This window comes from Miscanthus floridulus, chromosome 11, assembly GCF_019320115.1.
Source record: "Miscanthus floridulus cultivar M001 chromosome 11, ASM1932011v1, whole genome shotgun sequence".
Taxonomy (NCBI): Eukaryota; Viridiplantae; Streptophyta; class Magnoliopsida; order Poales; family Poaceae; genus Miscanthus; species Miscanthus floridulus.
In genome coordinates this window covers 48,924,423-48,946,609 of record NC_089590.1, presented here as the reverse complement: position 1 = coordinate 48,946,609, position 22,187 = coordinate 48,924,423, and the positions used below count along the sequence as shown (strand labels likewise).

Sequence of the window (22,187 nt, the reverse complement as noted above, 5' to 3'; positions counted from 1 at the left end):
TCACATTATGATCCTTAGGCCTCTCAACTAAATCCCATACTTGGTTTCTTGTGAAGTTGTTTAGCTCTTCATGCATAGCATTGACCCAATCAACATAATTCAAAGCTTCATCTATCTTCTTAGGTTCAATAGATGACACAAATAAGAAATGCTCATAAAATAAAGCCAATCTTGATCTTGTTTGCACACCTCTTGAAATATCACCAATGATAGTGTCCAATGGATGATCTCTTGCAACATTGGTTGGTTAAAGCACTTGCACTTGATTGCTTGCATTTGATTGATCACTTGGTTGAGATGATGAACTAGCCATTTGTTGATCTTGCACATTGCCATCACTAGTGCTTGCTTGGATTTGATCATGTGAACCACAAGCTTGCACATTTGAGTTAGAGAGCACTTGGTTCTTGTCATCTTCAACATCAACCACCTCTCTAGGCCTTATATTACTAATGTCCATGTTCTTCATTGTATTGACCAATTGAGTGCCTCTTACATCATCTAGATTCTCATCTTCTTCTTGGGAACCATTGGTTTCATCAAATTCCACATTATGAACCTCCTCAAGAGTACCACTAGCCAAATTCCAAACTCTATAAGCCTTGCTAGTAGTGGAGTAACCAAGCAAGAAACATTCATCACATTTCTTTTCAAACTTACTCAATCTAGTGCCTTTCTTCAATATATAGCATTTACAACCAAAAACCTGGAAGTATGCTATGTTGGGCTTTCTTTCATTCAATAGCTCATAAGGTGTTTTCTCCATCATGGGGTGACAATAGAGTCAATTGCTATAGTAGCAAGCCATATTGATTACTTCAGCCCAAAATGAATGACTCACATTGTACTCACTCAACATTGATCTTGCCATATCAATTAAGGTTCTATTCTTTCTTTCAACTAACCCATTTGATTGAGGAGTATACTTGGCCGAGAATTGATGTCTAATTCCAAATTCATCACATAACTCATCAATTCTAGTGTTCTTGAACTCACTTCCATTGTCACTTCTAACTTTCTTGATTGTTGTTTCAAATGAATTTGTGAATGCCTTTGACAAATGATTTGAATGTTGCAAACACATCACTCTTGTCAACAAGAAACAACACCCATGTGTATTTAGTGAAATCATCCACAATCACAAATCCATATTTGTTTCCACCAATGCTAGTGTATGTGGTTGGTCCAAACAAGTCCATGTGCATTAACTCAAATGCCTTATATGTGCTCATCATGCTCTTTTTAGGATGTGTGTTACCAACTTGCTTTCTGGCTTGACATGCACTACATAGCTTTTCTTTTTCAAATGTGACATCTTTCAAGCCTCTAACTAAGTCATGCTTAATCAACTTGTTCAATTGTTTCATTCCAACATGACCAAGCCTTCTATGCCATAACCAACCCATGCTAGACATAGTGATCAAACATGTTGACAATTGAGCTTCTCTAGCATTGAAATCAACTAAGTATAGATTCTCATATCTAAATCCTTTGAATATCAAGTTAGAGCCATCTACACTTATGATCTCTACATCATCCACACCAAATATGCACTTGAAACTAAGATCACAAAATTGAGCTACCAATAATAGGTTGAAGTTTAAGCTCTCTACTAGTAGCACATTGGAAATGCTCAAGTCATTGGATATTGCAATCTTACCAAGCCCTTTGACCTTGCCTTGGCCATTGTCACCAAATGTGATACTATCAATCCCATTGCTCTTGTTTTCATTGATTGAATTGAACATTCTTGGATCACCGGTCATGTGTTGTATGCACCCACTATCAAGCACCCAATGCCTTCCTCTGGCTTTATAATTGACCTATAAAAGAGGATTAATTCATTTCAGGTACCCAAACTTGCTTGGGTCCTTGAAGGTTAGTTAACAAGGTCTTTGGTACCCAAATGGCCTTCTTCTTTGGGCCCACAATTGGTGTACCAATGAACTTAGCCTTCACACCATTGGCACCCTTGAAAAGCAAGTAACAAGAATCAAATTTAATTGAGGATACATTAGGTAGCTTGTTCTTGTTAATCTTGCAATTTTGCTCTATATGCCCAACTTGCTTGCATCTATTGCAAAACCGACCATTGCCCTTCACAAAGCTAACTTTGGGAGTGACAAAGGCCGCTTTGCCTTTCTTGGGGGTATAGCCTAATCCCTCTTTGTTTAGAGAAAACCTTTGGCTACCCAAGCACTTTAGCAAGCGGGCATCTCCACCATAGGCATTGCCTAAGACACGAGTGAGCTCATTCACCTCCTTCTTGAGGGTCTCATATTCCACTTTTAGTGAGTTTCCACAAGTGAGACCATTACTCAAGGGTGAAATGGAAGTAGTAGTGCTATAAGAAGTGTTAGTGGGAGCAACAAAAATAGATTCATCAATAAGATCATATGTTAGTCCCACATAACATGATATGATCACTTGCTCCTTCTTGGCTTTCTCCACTTTGACTTGCTCAATAAGAGAGGAGTGAGCCTTTTCAAGCTTAGAGTGAGCTTTGCCAAGCTTCTCATGGGCTTCCATTAGCCTCTCATGAGTAGCATTGAGCTCATCAAAGGATTGCTCAAGAAATTTTACTTTCTTGCGCAATTCTTTGCACTCCTTTCTCTTCATCTCATTGCAAGCGTGCACTTGCTCACACATGTCCAAGAGTTCCTCCTTGGTGTACTCCTCATCCTCATCATCATCATTATCATTCCTACAAGAGTCACTTTCACATTCATCATCATCACTTTCATCATATATTACCTTGGTAGGCTTTGCCATGAGACATGTCAATGGAGTGTCGAAGATGGAGAGCTTCTTGTTGATGGCGATGCTTGCTAGTGCTCTCTTGATAGATTTCTTGTCATCATCACTAGAGCTATCACCATCCGAGGAACCATCACTATCCCAAGTGACTACATAGCCTCCACATTTCTTCTTCTTTTGGAAGGTCATTCTCTTCTCCTTCTTTTCCTTCTTATCTTTCTTGTGCTTCTTCTTCTCATCTTCATTATTATCACTATTGTAGGGACAATTTACTACAATATGATCGGGGCTCTTGCAATTGTAGCATCTTCTTACATACTCTTTGCTCTTGGTGTGATCTCTTCTCTTTCTTGCACCATAGCCCTTCTTCTTCATGAATTTTCCCATCTTGCGGACAAATAGGGCCATAGCTTCATCATCAATATCACTAAGATCATCATCATCGCTTGATTCTTTCTTGGACTTGCCCTTGTTCTTGGATGATGATGAGCTAGCCTTGAATGCTATACTCTTCTTCTTCTTGTCTTCTTCTTCCTTCTTGTCATCCTTGTCATCCCCCTCCCTTTCCACATGGTATGTCTCTTGGGTCATGACATCACCTAGTACTTGGTTGGGGGTAATCTCCTTCAATCCTCCTCTTATGATGAGCAATCTCAACATCTCAAATCTTGGAGGTAGGCACATCAAGAACCGATGAGAGACATCATCATCCTTGATCTTCTCTCCCAATGCCTTCAAATCATTGACAATCACTTGCAAACGATGGAACATCTCTAGAATGCTCTCATCTTCCTTCATCTTGAAGCTTGTCAATTTATCCTTGAGGATATACAACTTGGCACTCTTCACCGTCGGTATGCCTTCATATGTTTCCTCCAATCTCTTCCACACCTTATTTGCTCTTTCACAATCCTTGATTTGCTCAAACACCTTGGAATCAATGGCATTGTATATGGTGTTGAGAGCCATTGTATTGCATTGCTTATTGATCTTATCTTGGTTGGTTGGATCATCGGGATCAATGATAGCATAGTCATTCTCGGTCATTTCCCATACTTGATCATTGATTGAACCAAGATACATCCTTATCTTTCTCTTCCAATAATCATAGCATGTGCCATCAAAGAACGGTGGTTTACCCCCCACATGGTTGAACACAACTTGAGCCATAATTTGACACTGAGGTTGTTAAGCCTTCAATCAAATGGTGACCACGACTCTGATACCACTTGAAAGGTCCTAATATGGCTAGAGGGGGGGGTGAATAGCCTATTTAAAATTCTACAAATGAACTAGAGCAATTTGATTAGTATGACAAATAGTGAAATGCAAACTTGCTCTAGCTCTACAAGGGTTGCAAGCCACCTATCCAACAATTCTAGTTGCAATGATAGCTAGACACACAACTTGCTATGATACTACTCACTAAGAGCTCTACTAAGCAAACTTAAATAGCAAAGCAAGCTCTCAAATCTAATTACACTAAAGAGCTTGCTACAACTAGTTTGCAAGAATATAAACGAGTGAGTAGGATGGTTATACCGCCATGTAGAGGAAAGAACCAATCACAAGATGAATATGAAACCAATCACCAGGAGAATATCAAATGGCAAGAGGCAACCGAATTTTCTCCTGAGGTTCACGTTCTTGCCAACACGCTAGTACCCGTTGTGTCGACCAACACTTGGTGGTTCGGCGGCTAAGAGGTGTTTCACAAACCTCGTCCACATGATTGGACACCGCAAGAACCTACCCACGAGTGAGGTAACTCAATGACACGAGCAATTTACTAGAGTTACCTTTTGGCACTCCGCCGAGGAAGGTACAACTCCCCTCACAATCACTGGAGACAGCCATGAACAATCACAAACTCGTGTCGATCTTCCATCGCTGCACCGAGCCATCTAGGTGGTGGCAACCACCAAGAGTAACAAGCGAAACCCGCAGCACAACACGAATACCAAGTGCCTCTAGATACAATCACTCAAGCTATGCACTTGGATTCTCTCCCAATCTCACAAAGATGATGGATTAATGATGGAGATGAGTGGGAGGGCTTTGGCCAAGCTCACAAGGTTGCTATGTCTATGAAAAATGTGCAAGAAGGTGAGCTTGAGCTGGCCATGGGGCTTAAATAGAAGCCCCCATGAAATAGAGCCGTTGGCTCAATTATTTGGCTGACTACGCATCGACCGGACGCTTCGGCCACAATGCACCGGACGCAGCACCAGACACTCCGACCATGAATACCGGATGCGTCCGATCAGCCTACCGGATGTGTCTGGTAGCTCCCAGACTGCCACGTGTCTAGTTCAAACCAACCTAGCTATTGCTGCCCATTCTGCCGATGACCGGACGCTCATACCGGACGCACAAACACAAACGACTAGACGCTGAGCCGCTGCGTCCGGTCGAGTCCAGTAAGCCTCTAGGGCCGATCGGACACGTCAGTTAAAAACCGACCGAACGCTGAGCCTTAGTGTCCAGTCGAGTACAGTAAGCACCCACCGACGACCGGACGTGTCCGGTCACACCGGACCAGACGCTGCTAGCATCTGATCAACTGAACTGCCGAGCATTGCGTTTGCTGATTCACACCAGATGTGTCTGGTGTGGTGACCGGACGCGTCCAGTCGCTGAGTTCATCGCCAAATACCAGACGTGTTCGGTCACCATACCGGATGCGTCCGGTCACTCTGTAAACAACGTGACTAATTCCTTTTCAACTCTATCTTCTTCACCCTTGCTCAAATGTGTCAACCACCAAGTGTATCTCCTTGTGCACATGTGTTAGCATATTTTCACAAACATTTTTCAAGGGTGTTAGCACTCCACTAGATCCTAAATGCATATGCAATGAGTTAGAGCATCTAGTGGCACTTTGATAACCGTATTTTGATACAAGTTCCACCCCTCTTAATAGTATGGCTATCGATCCTAAATGTGATCACACTCGCTAAGTGTCTTGATCACCGAAATAAAATGGCTCCTACAATTTTACCTTTGCCTTGAGCCTTTTGTTTTTCTCTTTCTTCTTTTCCAAGTTTAAGCATTTGATCATCACCATGCCATCACCATTGTCATGGTCTTCGCCATTGCTTTATCACTTGGAGTAGTGCTACCTATCTCATAATCACTTTGATAAACTAGGTTAGCACTTTAGGTTTCATCAATTAACCAAAACCAAACTAGAGCTTTCAGTTGTGAATACCATGGTTATGATAATGTTAAATTAAGACCGGGTGGGTGGCTTGCATCGAGAATGGAGTCTCTATGTAGTGCTTCTGCCTGTGTCGATTGAGGACCGTTCATTGTAGGCATATGTGTGGTTGAGACTGAAAGGATCAAGATGCCCAAGAGGGGGGGTGAATTGGGCTAATTCTAAATTTTCTTGCAATAATCAAATCCTACGGATAGCCCAATTAACCCCTTGTGCCTAGAAAAGTGTTTCTATTAAATCAACGCACAAATGACTTGCACCCTATGTTCCAAACTTACTCTAGCATGGCAATTCTATGAATGTAAAACAAGTATTGAATTGCTCAAAGTAAATAGGGAGAGAAAGGAACGCGGCGATGTTTTGCCGAGGTATCGGAGAGTCGCCACTCCCCACTAGTCCTCGTTGGAGCACCCGCGTAAGGGTGTAGCTCCCCCTTGATCTGCGCAAGGATCAAGTGCTCTCTACGGGTTGATTCTTCGACACTTCGTCACGGTGAATCACCCAAAGCCGCTCACAACTTGAGTTGGGTCACCCACAAGCTCCGCCGGGTGATCACCAAGCTCCCAATCACCACCAAGCCGTCTAGGTGATGGCGATCACCAAGAGTAACAAGCATGAACTCTCACTTGACCACGCGAAGCCTAATGAGAAGATGGATGCACACTTGTCTACTCTTGATTCACTAATGAGGTTTCACTCTTGGATTCTCAAATCACAAACACCTCACTAGGACCTTGCTCTTCTTTGCACTCACAAACGTGTTTCTCAGCTGTTGGAATAAGCAAAAGTAGCTCCACTCATGAGTGGAGCTTCTATTTATAAGGCAGCCTGAAAAACAAACTGTTATGAGCTTCTGCGGGATGACCGGACGCTCCGATCATTTTGATCGGACGCTTCGGTCAGTTCAACCCACGAATAGTTTTCAAGTGATGACCGGACGCTGTCAGGGTCTGGTCAGTACCGATCGGACGCGTCCGATCGCTCTTGGATGCTTACTGTAAACGACCGGACGCTGGATACTCAGGGTCCGGTCACCACTGACCGGACGCGTCCGGTCGCACTTTCTCAAGTCTGGACCCTTACTGGAGTCGACCGGACGCTGGCCCTCAGCATCCGATCACACGACCTTCCAGCATCCGGTCACACCAGACTTGTTCTTCACGGTCAAATGAACTGACTGGACCCTACGACCAGCGTCCAGTCGCACCGGAGCCAGCGTCCGGTCAGTATTTGACCCTCCATTCACTTCCAACTCTTGATCATGTGTGAATGAAGTTTGCTCCAAAGGATCTTAGGCATTCATAGGAGCTACCTAGAGCTAGTTTTAACAAGTGTGCACCACACCTAACTCACTAGACTCAACTAGGTCAAGCTACCCGTTCATACCCCCCTTAATAGTACGGCCAAAGGAAAAACAAAGTCCTAAACTACTCTAAGTGTCTCTCCAACTTCAATTGACACTTAGAACTAGTTATCCTTAACCTTGTCGTCCATCCTTTGAAAATTGAAACGATTTCCATCGTAGGGGCATGACAACCTCGATTGCCCAATCGATCTCCATTACCATGACCTAACTTAATTGCCTCTGCAAAACACGCGTTAGTCATAGTAATCTTGTATTAACATTAATCACCAAAATCCACTTAGGGGCCTAGATGCTTTCAGAGACTTTGCAGTATTGGCCACATACTTCGGTAAGCCTTACCTCGGCTATTCCATTATGAGAAAGGACAACCACGCACTAGGAGTGGAGAGATGGCGAGAGTATCGTGTACCCATCCTATGAAATCGCTGGGTCAGCGCAGGGAGGTGGAGTACTATATTCTCGGGTGGCGCGAACCCATTTTCATTTTGGAGGATCCGAGTTAGGGTTGATATATGTAGGTATACGACCTGCATATGTCATGTGGTAAGGAAACCCTAGCTAGGCCAAATCAATTCGAACCATCGTGCTCCTCGATTATGGAGACTCGACCCTCTGACCATACATCATAGTTAATCAATGAAACATGGTTACTTATGGATATAAGATGAAATGAGATGAGATGAGTAATGAAGTGATTGAGCTAGATCAGGTGCAAACTAGAAACTACTAATAACTTAATACGAAGCTAAAACATTGAAAGTAAGGATCCACTCATAGTAAGTTTTCTGCAAAAGTTATTCTTGCTTTAAACTTTTCTTTAAGCCTACATACCCTTGGAGTCTTTTCTTTTAGTCGGGTAAAACTTGTTGAGTACCCTCAAGTACTCAGGGTTTGTTAATCCCTGTTGTAGGTTCTAACTTGTGTTGATAATCGAGGTTTGTCGGTGGGCTCGACATGATGTGGTTGTCTCTTCTACCTTAGGTGCCTCACCTAAGTTGCTTCTGTAGTTCTACTCATCTTTTAAAACTTAAGTTAAGTTTTGACTTAAACATATCTTGTAATCTAATTCTATGAATCTTCCGCACTCCGATGTAAGTTATTTTTGTACCAAGTGTTGTAATGTTGTGGTAACTGCGTGTTGATCCTGTATGAGTTGTAAAATATGGATGATTCGGGGTTTTCTGAGGACACCTGATAGATTACTGGAGTTATCTGGCTCTCGTGTGCAGCAGTCAGAGGTCTTTAGGACAATAACAGATGCACATGGGCCATATAATTTGGGTGGTTCTGCCACAGTATCACCACCGAATCATTTAGTAACCCGACACCGACTAAACGATCATCAAAGGTGGATTGTGGTGCAAGGCGACGGTGACCATGACTTTGCACCGGCGTATCATACGCTGCAGCGATGGTGGTGTTAACCTCTACACAGGCGTCTCAGCTGTCGAACCGACAGTGAACCTGCACCGCTGACAGTCGGGTTGAAGTACATGGCAACGTTGCTGGTAACCACTACACATGTGGTTGATATACCCACACGACGATTTTGATAGCCTCGACACAGTTAGATCATTTGCTAATACGATGATGTTAGTGTACATCCTCACCTGGCTCGAGCTCCAACACGACTGAAGTAAGGACCTAATCACGGATGGGTCATAAGCCAATCGGCGGTGTTAGTGTACACCGTAGTCGGTCCCAGATGCCGACGGTGAAGGCTATAACCATCACTGTCGAACGCTTACTGCCGAGGCCGAAATTGGACTACGATATGGGTTACGACGTGGCTATGAAAGGTGCGAGTATAGTAGTGAATGTAGTAATTATCAGCTATACATCTATACCTAATAATAAAGAGATAAAACTTTTTTCCACCTATTCTTTGGTACGTCTATTTTTTTGTCCATCTAACTACCAAATAATGGAGAGTTTTTTACCTCCCCTCTTCTGTCACGACTTATATGACACGCGCTCCTACGAGTTTGAATATATCTTATCTAGCAAGTATCGATACAGAGTCCGATTGCAATCCATATTGGATCCTGTCTATACTCATGCCTAAAAAATCCTATCCACACGGTCGCTAAAGAGTTTCTTTGTTTGCAGCTTTTGCTACGTCCCCATCCAGTCAGCCCGCTCGATTAGTTTGTTTTATCCGAGTCCCAACCCATCCCGTTTACAACCGTGGAGTCAAGAGTCCCAACCTATCCCATTGACACCATGTCCTGAATCAACTCAAGGGAAAACTGTATGATGAGGATGGTGCAAGGTTGTGATAGAAGCTTGTTGGTTGGATTAGTGTTGCCGGATCACTTTTCGAGGTATCGTTTTCTGTTTGAGGACTGGTACGATTATTCAAGTAGTTTCCAGTTTAGCCTGTGTTTGTTCTGATGGCTCCTCTTGCGCTGGATGGTCAAGCGCTGCTTGTCAGGATAGAGTTTCAAAAAGGAAAAAATATCCATTTTTGGCCCTCCAACTATGGCTGCAGTTTTGTTCTAACCCTCTAACTTGAAAACCAGACACGCGTAGTCCCTTAACTCTCAAAACCAGTTAAAATTGGCCCTCGCGCCCATTCGAAAACGGTTTCTGCACAGTAAACCCGCCACGACCCCGCCTATCAGGCCTTTCCCTCTCACCGCTAGGTTGGGACCACCTGTCATCCCCCTCCCTCTCTTCGCGGGCCCCGCCTGTCAGGCCTTTCCCCAACCTCCCGCCCTATATGGCTGCGTGCTCGTGCGTGGGTGCGTGCGCCGGGGTGGGGCGTAGGGGCGCCCGTGGCCTGCCTCGGCAGTGCTCGGAGACGGGGGTCGCCATGGGCGGGATTGGGGAGAACTCAAGGGCTCACCACGACCTGCATGGGGTCCGTGGCCGACGCCATAACCAGTTTACCACCGAGGAAGAGGCAGCGCGGGTCGACGGAGGAGTAGCAGCGCACGATCGCTGCAGACCAGCCCGGACCCGGCCGCTCCGTTCGGCACTAGCTCGGCCGAGTTCCTCTACGACGCGACATGTGCTTCCTTGTCTCCATCCTCCCTTCCCTTTCTATGCCAAGCCAGCAGCACAATCGAGCAACTTGCCGCTGTAGCCATTGCCACGGACGGTCACCACCGCACCACCTCCACCAGTTCTCCGACCAAACAGATCACACGGTGAGCATCCCCATCCCTCCACGACTCTCTCTGGTTCCATGCCTAGCTCGTCGAGCAGGCTGCAGCGCACGCTCGGCACCCCTTCCCTCCCAACGCGCACGCACAACGAAGCAAGCAGCAGGCGGCCGTGCTCTGCTTTGCTCTTGTTAGCTTGATGATGGCAGTCTAACGTCATGCACACTTTATGGCGGCAGGCGAGCTCTGCTTGGTCAAACAGAGAAGAGCGCCCCTGAGGTCTCCCCAATCCCACCCATGGCGCCGCCGCTTGCGCCACTGCCGAAAGCTCCGGCGACCCCCGTCTCCGGGCACTGCCGAGGCAGGCCACGGGCGCCCCTGCGCCACTCCCCGGCACACGCACCCACACGCGCGAGCGCGCAGCCGTACAGGGCGGGAGGTTGGGGAAAGGCCTGACAGGCGGGGCCGTGAAGAGAGGGAGGGGGATGACAGGTGGTCCCAACCTGGCGGTGAGAGGGAAAGGCCTGACAGGCGGGGTCGTGGCGGGTTTACTGTGCGGAAACCGCTTTCGAATGGGCGCGATGGCCAATTTTAACTGGTTTTGGGAGTTAAGGGACTGCGTGTGTCTGGTTTTTGAGTTAGAGGGCTAAAACAAAACTATAACCATAATTAGAGGACAAAAATAGACTTTTTTCTTTCAAAAAAGGTATGCTCCTTTTACTTTGTCTAGTCTCCTCTCCTCTTGCGCGGGCTGGTCAAGCGTAGTCTGTCCCCTTGCTTTCTGATGCTTCTGCAAACATCTAAACTTTCTGTATTTCCGTTCATATGAATGAAAACGGGGAATCTCCCCTCGTCGAAAAAAAAACGCAAGGGAAAACGGGAATAGATAAGCACGAAGATGTGAATCTGGTGTGTGGCGGCCCCACGCGGAAACCCTCTTCTTTTCCATGTTCGCTAACCATCCGTTCCGCGTTGGTGCAAATTAATAAACGCCCGTTCTCCCGTCCAACGTTTCCTGTCCTTTTCCATGTTTTTTTATCTCGCGTGTATGTTTTTTCCGTCTAAAGTTGATTTTTTTTATTTTCTTCTTTTTTTATCCCATTTTTTCTTATAAACTTTAAAAATAAAATATAAATACATTATTATGGGTATTTAAAATATTATAACAATCTTTCCATGATACATAAATATTTCACCACTAAATTATTGATGTAATTTTGATTTCCAAAATAAAATTTATTACTATTAGAACCTAGATCAGCTGATGGTTCAACTAATTAAACCGTAGGCTCAAATCTTGAGCAGTTTGTCATCCAACCTAATTAAAAGAAATATATCTCCAAACTATACATATATATCAGTACAATTTTCGATAAAACAATGAGAGCTGACATGTAAAAATCGAGAGAGGTCTCATTAATGGATAGACTCGCTTTGCCTTGCCCAGCGAAGCTAGTTTTGCCAGGGCTGGAGAGTGGATTTGGCTTGCTAGACCTGGTGAAGAAAAGGTTTGACAACACAAGAACCGAAGCAGCGAGCAAGCCAATCAAACGTCCCTGTGTTTGCCCAGCCAAGCCAGGCAAGGGCCGGCAAGGGATCCAAACGTCCCCCTAACTCTTTGTTGACTTTTATTTTTACGGGTCCTCAAAAGGAATCACAAAACTCAATATTTAACTCACCAACACATGGACATTATGAAAATTGAAGCTTAAATTTATGAGTACAATTTTTTTGGAGCTTACAATGGGAGAAAAATATCAAGGTTGTACTTTAATTGATATAGATGTCATAGTCATCATAAAAAATTTAGATGCAAATTTTATAGGAAGGGAAAACCAAATAGATATGTAATATTCGTTTTTCATTAGTGTTTAATACTCTTTTTTTTTCTCCCGTTGCAACACACGGGCATGTTTGCTAGTATATACGTATACATGATATCATACAGGATCTACATGTATATCCAACTACCGTGTGTGCGCGCGCGCTGTGCAACATGTATTGATGTAGTTGTAAAAAAAAACATGTATTGATGTACGTGCTCGTTGAACCGACCGATCGAGACGTGTGTGCTTAGAGTTCGTTTAGAGGTCGAAGCTGTGGCTGTTGAAATGGAAGACCGCGCCGCCGCCGCGGCGGAGGTTCCGCGCCCTGCACTCCCTCGCCACGCTCGTCTGCAGCCCCTGCGGTCCGCACACCAGCACGCCCACGTCCGCCGCGTCCCCGGCGCGCTTCGCGAACGCCGCGAACTCCGCTGAAATTAGTCCACAAACAACTCGATCAGCCGTTAGTTCGCTCGTCTCGATCAGCTGCAGTTCAGGGCTGCATGCTGCATGTGTGAACAGTCAGTTACCTTTGAAGTTCGGCCGGCACCCGTACCGGGTCGTCCGCAGGGCGGTGAGGCTGACGCTGGGAACAGCGTCGTCGTCACCACCACCCGCCGGCCCTGTCTGCTCGGCGCGCGGTGACTGGGTAGCGGCGGCGGCGTCCCACTTGTCGCCCTCCAACCTCTGCTTCTCGGACAGATGCCACAGGAGAACCACGAGCCCGCCGGGTAGGGCGACGCCGGCAACCATGCATAGCATGAACAGGAGGCCCCGGTACCACCACGCCATCATGTTGTGCGGCTTCACGTAGTACACCTGCACAAGGGTGTACGCCAGGAGGAAGCCGAGCGTGGACGCCAGGAAGTACATGGCCGCCCAGAAGTTGTCCCCGGTGCCGACCAGCCCAGACATGGTCGAACCGTTCTTGACGAACATGCCAGGGACTTTCTGGTCGTCCCCGACGATGCCGTCCTCCTACAATTCCAATTTCCAAGTGTGGAACAGTGAGCTACTACTTCTGCGGTTGTATATGAAAAGGGAGAAGAAGATTCTTTAAGAGCTGTTAACTGATGGCTTGTTCTTACCAATGGGGGCAGGGATTCTTGAGTCACGAATGCCTGGATATCCAGTTGCAACCTGTCCGAGACAGATGAACTGATGGTCTGAGCATCAACAGCAGACAAGAGAGAAAGCTCCTTGGACTTCTTAACTGACCAAAGGACCAGCACGTTCTTGGGCATGCATTGCTTGCCCTCCTCGATCCTGTGGATTATGTCGCTCAAGATCGCCAAGAACGGCGATATTCCAATGCCTCCTGCCACCAAGATGAGATTCTCGTACCTGAACACGTATCAAGCAGAAGTCATGAACTTAAAATTTATCCAGTGGCATCAACTGCTAGGGAGTATTCGGATCAAGTGAGAACTCACGTCAAGTGGTAGGGTGATTCATGCCCATACGGGCCTTCCACACAGGCTGTCATGCGTCCGCATTGCAACTCAGAGTCACCCCTGTTCTTCTCCTGGACATCGGTGATGATGCTCCTCAGTTTTTCAGTCCATGTACCGAGTACTTTTATGAGAACTGACATGTGGTATTTCCCATCCATGGGACTTGAAGATACACTGAACGGATGCCACTGCAAGAACGATAGCTCGCGCACTTGAATGAAGATGAAACTCAAAGCATTGTAGCGGAGGCCTGTAGAACACAAGAGGCAATTGTTCACTGCGACAACAGAAATGGAACAGTGATTAATACAGAGCAAAGGGAATTGGCTCTCTACCTGGTGGTTTGGAGAATACTAGCTCCACCGTCCCACACGGGCGGCAGGTGGCTGAAATGATGTCAACTTTGGCCCTTGACTGCCAGAACCTTAAAAAGCGGTCTAGCATGAAGAGGAACACAGCCCCAGCCGAAATACTGAAGATGAAATCTCCGACATGGAATGCCAAGAACACGATGAAGATGACGTATAGCTGGTGGGTGTAGAAGAAGAGCTCAAAGAACCTCTTCCTCACTGGTTGAAGTGACGTCACCCACATAAGTAGGCCGGCTGCCAAGCTGATCACACCAGGCAGGTTTGCTACTCCAATTTCCTTCCATTCTCTCATCTATAGAAAAACAAAGGCCAACATGGCTTGTTACTAGTGTTCTGAGATAAATGACACGTGTAGCAACAAATTACTATATGCCGTCAACCAAAAATTAAGCCATCTTTGATCACAGATCGAGAATAATTCTAATTCAGTGTTTACCCTTCAAAATTTTCAATTGTGTGATTTAGTAGACAGTGTTTTCCTTAATTGTCGCAAATCATTAACCCTGAGTGGGTCTAAATCACTTTGCACTTACTTCTTCACGGAGGCGCCCTTCCATGGACCATGAGATCACATAGCACAAGCCATGCAATGTAAAGAGAGCCATCGTGAGATGCCCCAACCAGACGTGGTATCTTGTAGCATGCTCAAATGGAATATCAATAAGCCGGAGGAGAACTGAGCCTCTCGCGACTGGCAGGAAGAGGAAGAGCATGCAGAACAACCCAACCGCTCCTAAACGGGCGCCAATGACATCCAGGATCAATTCACTGCAAGGAAAAATTTATAGTACCTTAGAACTTTATTGCTCAGATATCAAACTAATTCATGATACTGACTAAAATCCTGTTGTTTAATTTTCAACAGTGGTATGAGTAATTAAGACAAGTACACAAGTTCTGCAGTGATTGCCTATGAGGCTAAATCTACAGTACCTGCAGACAAGAAGAATTTGATTGTGTACGAATCATTACAAGGTAGATTAGACAGAAGTATCGTAATATAAATAACTTCATACAGAGGATCTTTACATCGATGAACTATTTGTGCACGTTTTCTACAACTTAAGCAGCAACACTAACACTGCAGTAGATATATAATCATCTACATAAAGATTTTCCTATGAACAGCCTAGATAGTTTACTGGCGTGTATGACACTGTTATATTCTAAATAAACGAGAAACACTGCTGACTTTGCAGGCTTTAAATCTGTTTTTTTATATATTATAAAAAAGAAAGAAAAGTGGGTTTCAGTCAAACAGTCCTTCATTATAGAACATACCTCTCAGTCATTGATGGAAGGTCAAATTTTGAGACAAGGCTCACGCTCTCCACGGCATAATAGGTCATTGAGTAGACAACAAAAGCTTATAAACAAGACAATTCCGATGAACTCAACTGCAGAGACAACTCCAAAGGGGCCGTCTACGAGAACAGGGATAGTCCAGAGCCTGAAACTCAGTGACCGCAGCTTCTTTTTTCTGGCACACAAGTAAAAGTAGAGATGAATAATGGACATGAACAAGAAGCAGGAGCAGGCAACTATTAAATAAATCTGTGTAACATTATGCAAGGCTCTGCTCTGAACTCAAAATGTTCAGATTATCCTGAACTTATAATGTTCGAATCTGAACCTATCGTCCTGTGCTGGTTCTGTAGCCAATTAAGAGCAACTATGTAATTGAAATAACACCTAAATAATTGGACTAACATGCCTAATCTTGTTCAAGTTATCAAAAGAATTCAAGTACTATACTAGTTATAAAATAGTCAACATCTGTGACTCTGAATTTTCAGTGCCAGCTGGTCACCCTCTCAGAACTAAATAACATACTAAACTACCCAGTTCCCACAATTCAGGAAGTAGTCTTCTAAATTCTGAAAACTAGTAGTAGAAGACGGGGGATAGGAACTTACTCCACCACATGCTCACTCCGGAAGAAGGAGATGTACACATATGCCAGAAGCGCAATGATCAGAATGGGCGCGCTGAAGGTCAGGAAAATACCCCCTGCAAGAATTTAGGAACACAAGAAGAAAAGGGGAAAGAACCCCAGTTACTTACTCTAACCTGCTTTAATTTCAGAGTGAGGTGAAAAGGAGGAGAATTTCTCGTCGAGACCGTACCGGCCATGCCGAACATGGACTCCCTGGTGAGCCCGACCCACTTCTTGAACACTTGCCTGCACGGGCTTGGTCGGGTACAGGAAGATCCCCGCGGCCCAGGTGAGGAACACCGCCCACATCAGGAACTTGAGCACGGTCCTAGCCAGCGACGGCAGAGCGCCGGCATTGCCGGCGCCGGTCTGTCGTTGCTGCAGGAGCGGCTCCCGCTCGTGGGCCATGGCCAGGAGAAGGGAAAGCGGACGCGCGCGAGAGAGAATCTAGGGGGAAAGCCTCCACTAGCTTGTGCAGTCCCGTGGGGCTAGGCCCTGCCGCCTTTATACGGCTACTAGGTATAGGTGCTCGTCCCCGACGGCGATGGGCGGGCGAGGAGCGCCGAGCCGCCGTGGGCGCGCAGGGGATGCGGTTTGCGTCGTTGCTGAGTGGCGCAGTGCCAGTGAGCCACACAACCAACGTGTGCTTCGGAAGGCCCCACCCGTGTGGGATCAGGTATCACTATCAACCAGCGCGTTGCCGGCAAATAAACAAATATAGTCAAACTACGCCCCGTTTCCTTAGCTCCCTCGCAGCATGAGCTGTAATAAAATGTTTATAAAGTAGTGCCTTATTAGAATATAAGAAAACACTTGATGTTTTTTTAAAAGAAAATTGTATAGTCTCTAATGCAGAGTTAGCAAATATTTTAAAAATAGAAAAATGTTGTTGAGACATAACCTATTGTAAAATAAAAATAGGAGTATCTTGTAGAAGTGTTATGACCGGCACTCATTATACAAGGTGTAGGCCATGTTTTGGCAAGTGGAGCCGGCCCAGGGGCCATGTGGTACTGTAGCACGCGGTACCGTAGCGTGTAAAGATTAGATTGGTTTGGTTTTTTTAGGAAAGAGATATGTTAGATTGATTCGGTTAGGATATTTTCTTAAGGGTCTCTATAAAAAGAGAACCCTGTATCAGTTATAATTAAGCAGAAACAAGAATTGTTTCCGGCTTCCTGAAGGGAACCGGGATTTCCAAACCCTAGCCACCTCCTGCTATGTTTCGCGTGAACAGTGCCGCCGCTATTGTAGCACTGCGGGAATTCTAGGCTGTAGCAGCAGCCGCCACGCTCTCGCCGCCACGGCCCCTCGCCGACGTCAAGAATACAGACCACGTCCTCCTCTCTTCCACCCCTATAACCTATGCAGTAACACCGGTAGGCCATCTAGTCCTATTAGTCTGGTATCAAAGATGTCAGGTCCTCCATCCACATCCACGCAGCCGCCGTCCACCTCCGCCTCCCTGTCCCTGCCATCAGCGCCAGCGCCGTCGGCCGCTTCGGGGTTGTCGTCCACATCCTCGGGAGCGCCCCTGACGTTGGAATCTTTGGCCGCCGACGTGGCTGCGATTGCCCGCGGCATGGCAGCCATGTAGGCGACCCTGGCTGCCCTCATCCCACCACCTTCCCCTCCACAACAGCCGGCACCACCACCACCTCCACAGCCGTCGTGGCCGCAGGTGATCTTCCCCTACGGCATGCCCCAAACCAGCGGGACGGGGGTGCCCCTCCACTTGCTACGGTGGCCGGCCTCGCCGTCTCCCATCCCGTCGTGGGCGATGGGCTTGATGACTCCGCCCATCAACACAATGCCCACGACCCCTACACCGTCAGCAGCCGCGGTCGCGGCGTCCTCCGGGGCGCGCCAGCCGCCCCCGACCAGCGGCATCGGCTATGGAGGGACAGACGGTACCCTCGTCTACGGTGGAGGCGGGTACTCCGGTGGCGCCCTATACGCGGAGGACTCGTCTGCCGCTGCTCCCAACGGCGCCCATGCCCCTCCCAAATTGTACAAGCTGGAGTTCTCGACGTTCGACGGCGCCGTTGATCCGCTCAATTGGCTCAACCACTGCGAGCAGTTTTTCCGCGGCCAGCGAACATTGGCTTCGGATCGCACATGGCTAGCTTCGTACCACCTTCGCGGCGCTGCTCAAACTTGGTACTATGCGCTGAAACAAGATGAAGGCATGCCAACCTGGGAACGCTTCCGCGACCTGTGCCAACGCACGGCACACGGCTGGCCGAGCTCGCCCGGCTACCCTTCCAGTCATCGGTCCAAGAGTATTCGGACCGCTATAATGCCGTGCTCTGCCATGCTCGCGACCTCAATCCTCGCCAGAAGGCGGAACTGTTTGTGGGTGGCCTCCCCAAGCACATCAAGGTCGACGTCGAGATGCGGGATCCACCCGACCTTTTCAGACCGCCATGTATTTAGCCCGGGCATTCGAGCGTCGCGCAGCGGCCATGCCTACAGCGCCTCTGCAGCCCGACCTCCTCAGCGGCCTGGCCTTCCCCCACGCGTGCCAGGCGCGGGTGCTCCTCTAGCTGGAGCCCCTATGCCCCTAGGGGGCGGACCAGCAGCGGCGAACGGGGCGCCCCCGGTGCGCCAGTTCCGCCGCCTCACGCCGGACGAGCAACTGGAGCGGCGTCGACAAGGGCTTTGCTTCAACTGCGATGAGCCCTACGTCCGCGGCCACGTGTGCCCATGGCTCTTCTACATCGAATTGGACGACTACATCGATGACGGGCTGGGGGATGCCGCGGCGATGGATGACTTCGCCAACCCCGCGGCTCCGGACGCCCAGGAGCCTGTGGCCGCTAATGCTTTCGTGGTCTCTCTACACGCACTTGCAGGGATGCGCACGGACAATACGATGCTACTCCCAATGATGGTTAAAGGGGAGCGGCTGTTGGCGCTACTCGACACCAGCTCCACGCACAACTTCCTCCATGGCGCGACGATGCGCCGCCTACGGCTCGCCCCGACGGGCGGTGAGCAGCTCTGTGTCACCATGGCCGACGGCGACCGGCTCCCTTGCGAGGGCATTGCTCGCCACGCAGTAACACCGGTAGGGCATCTAGTCCTATCAAGAAGACTCTACATAAGAGTTAAAGTTACAATAGTTTCATAAAATCTTATCTAAAAATTTAAGGATTTACGGAGTATGACCAAACAACGATTGCCATATATTTTTTTTTAAAAAAAAACTCAAGGTACATAGAAAGGAAAGTTCTCTATTTTAGTTTTGAGGTGAGATAACCTGTATTTATCTAGCATGCTCATTGGCACTGAATTATTATCATTCGGAGATGGATTTTCATATGAGAGTGGACCTCTTCACCTAGCAACACCCCCATTACATAAGCGGGTGATACTAGGAGAAAACTTTACAAACAATTGTCTTTCAAACTGGTGATCTTAATTGTTACTCCGTCTGTCCTGTCCTGAAATACAAAAAAAAAATCCTAATAAGCATTATATCTAATATTCCCTCCGTTCCTTAATATAAGCCATATAGTTTTTAGTACTAATATTAACGCACGATTTGGAGAAGGATGTGAGACCGAGGAAAAAAAGAATAATCAGGTCATCTTCTCTATCCCAATCAGATTGTTTCCTAAATCTAAGGGATTAGTTGGGGCATGTGCTATGTATGGTAGGAAGATTTCTAAACTAATCGACGTGGGAGCTGATATGTACCTATATTTTGGAATTTTCTTTAAAAATCTAGGAACGGAGGGAATACATATTAGTACTAGCACGACCGGGAGCGCCCGCTGCGCCGGTTCGCATGATTACTATATTCAGATGATTGATAGACAATAATGGAATACACTATTTTTAAACTGAGTTAGTGGTTACTTCACATGTAATTTATTACTATAATTTAGAATAAATTTTAAATGCTTGTATACCTTGTACTATCTTAAGGTGTACTATCTTAACGCTGACGAGTGCCACAGAAATTCAAATGGAAACAATTTTATCAGGATTTACAGAGGTGTGATAATCAATGTTTACCTGCCGTCGTCCCTCGTCTTGTTCTAATCATCCCACGAAGGATTTTCATTGATTGGGCTAGGAGCCTCCGCCTAGCAACATCGCGTTCATCCTCCGACAAAGACCAGTAGACCACAGTTACCCCAGGCGAGTTACAAAAAAAGAAAAGAAAAGAAATCTCCAGCCAAGGAAATTAAGGTGGGTGCCGTATATTGCTGGGGAGACAGCGCTGTGCGGTAACCAGTATTTATCTATCATGCTCATTGGCACTGAATGTTATTGTCATGTTTTCATATCAGAGTGTACCATTTCACCTAGCAACACCCTATTACATAAGCGGCTGATAGCTAGGAGAAAACTTTACAAACAATTGTCTTTCAAACTGGTGATCTTAAATTTTACTCCATCTTTCCTGTCCTGAAATAAACATATTCTAATAAGAATTCTAAAACATCTTATGAGAGGTAAAGCAAATGTCGTATGCAAAAGCAACATTTCCTTGATCATTAAAATAGATTGTGATTACTATATTTAGATGATTGATAGACATTAATGGTATACATGTGAATACTATATTTTGAACTGAATAATGGTTACTTCACATGTACTACTAATTTCTTATAATTTATTTAGAATAAATTTTAAATGCTTGTATACCTCGTATTTCAGAGGGACTATCTTAAGGTGTGCTTAATGTTGACGGAGTACCTTGTAGGCACAAGCGCGCTGACGAGTGCCACAGAAATTCAAATGGAAAAACAATTTTACCAGGATTCACCGAGCTGTGATAATCAGTATTTACCTGCCGTTGTTCCTCGTCTAGTTGTTCTTATCATCCCACGATGATTTTTCATCGATTGGAGTGGACTAGGACCCTTCCGCCTAGCAACATCACATTCATCCTCCTTGTTCTTATCATTCTTCATCCCACGAAGGATTTTCATTGAGATTGGACTAGGACCCTTCTGCCTAGCAACATCGCATTCATCCTCCGATAAAGACCAGTAGACCACAGTACCCCAGCCGAGTTCCAAAATAGGGGGGGAAAAAAACTCCAACCAAGGAAATTAAGGTGGCTGCCCGTTGCCGGGGAGACAGCGCTGCGCGGTGGCCGCTGCTTATCCTCGCATCCCAGCGCCGTGGGAATCTCCTCTCGACATCACGGCGATCAGAACCGCCCACAAGAGAGTACAGGGATCAGGTAGTCCAATCCAAAATGAGGGGGCGAGACGAGGACGGGTGGGCCCGGGCCATAGCTCTCGCTGGGGCCCTGCCAAATGAACATCAGTGCGCTCAGGCTCTCAGCCGCACGTCTGCCATCTCTCCTGGGCCACTAGTCTTCCTGGAGATATTATTATTTTGAGAAAACCATGGCTATTTAAAAAAAGTGCTGCTTAGTTTTTTTTTACCTTTTTTCTCGATCACCTAAAATGTTTGTACGTCTCTGTATTAAGGTAGAGAAAAAGTTCATTACAACACGTCTTAGCAACGTCCTTAGAGTCAATGAGTTTTACATGGACGCTCAAACCCTCCGGTGTACTATAAGCTAATGGTGTTTCTTGGCCTTTTTTCTCTAGTTTGATAGGCTAACGGTGTGATGTTGTCACATGCAAATATATTATAAAAATAATGATTCTATGTTTCAAAAAATATCATACCTTATTTTAGGAAATTATTGATAGTAGGCCACCTAAACAAACTATATAGCACACCTGTAGGTTGTTGAATTGTTACTTTCTACGCCAAGGGTAAAAGAGTAATTCGCGTATCACTTAACGCCGTTAGCCCATCAAACTAACGGAAGGGCCATGAAACCAAAAGGAATTCATTTTAGGGTCAAAATAGTTCGAGAAAAAAATCAAGAAACTAAGCAACATTTTTTTTAGACCAGGAAATAATTTCCTCTATTATTTTTGTTTTGTTTCCTCCGGATAGAATCGTCGAGCAGAACGGGCTGTTGCGGAAGGTTTCTGGGCTACCAGTTTTAGAAGCCGGTGTGTCTCTCTTTTGTTTTGTTTTGTACATGGGCTGCTGAGATGTTGGCCTGCTAAAATCAATTGGACGCACATAGTGGTAGCCCGTTCTATGTTCCTCTCTCTCTCTTCCCGACCAATGTCTTTTTGGCTGTTCCTAGTCTAGGTTTAATAACAA

The 22,187-nt window shown here is 46.2% G+C and overlaps 1 long non-coding RNA gene and 1 pseudogene across 1 annotated transcript; both read right to left on the bottom strand.

The window, feature by feature from the left end:
- Nucleotides 1-12,292: 12,292 nt before the first annotated feature.
- LOC136490624 (ferric reduction oxidase 7, chloroplastic-like) lies at nucleotides 12,293-16,527 on the bottom strand (annotated as a pseudogene).
- Nucleotides 16,528-19,346: 2,819 nt separating this feature from the next.
- LOC136492648 (uncharacterized) lies at nucleotides 19,347-21,264 on the bottom strand. The gene is made up of 3 exons (XR_010768142.1): nucleotides 20,839-21,264; nucleotides 20,058-20,453; nucleotides 19,347-19,480 (listed from the first exon to the last, which is right to left on the bottom strand). It is a non-coding gene; the product is annotated as an uncharacterized lncRNA (long non-coding RNA).
- Nucleotides 21,265-22,187: the final 923 nt, after the last annotated feature.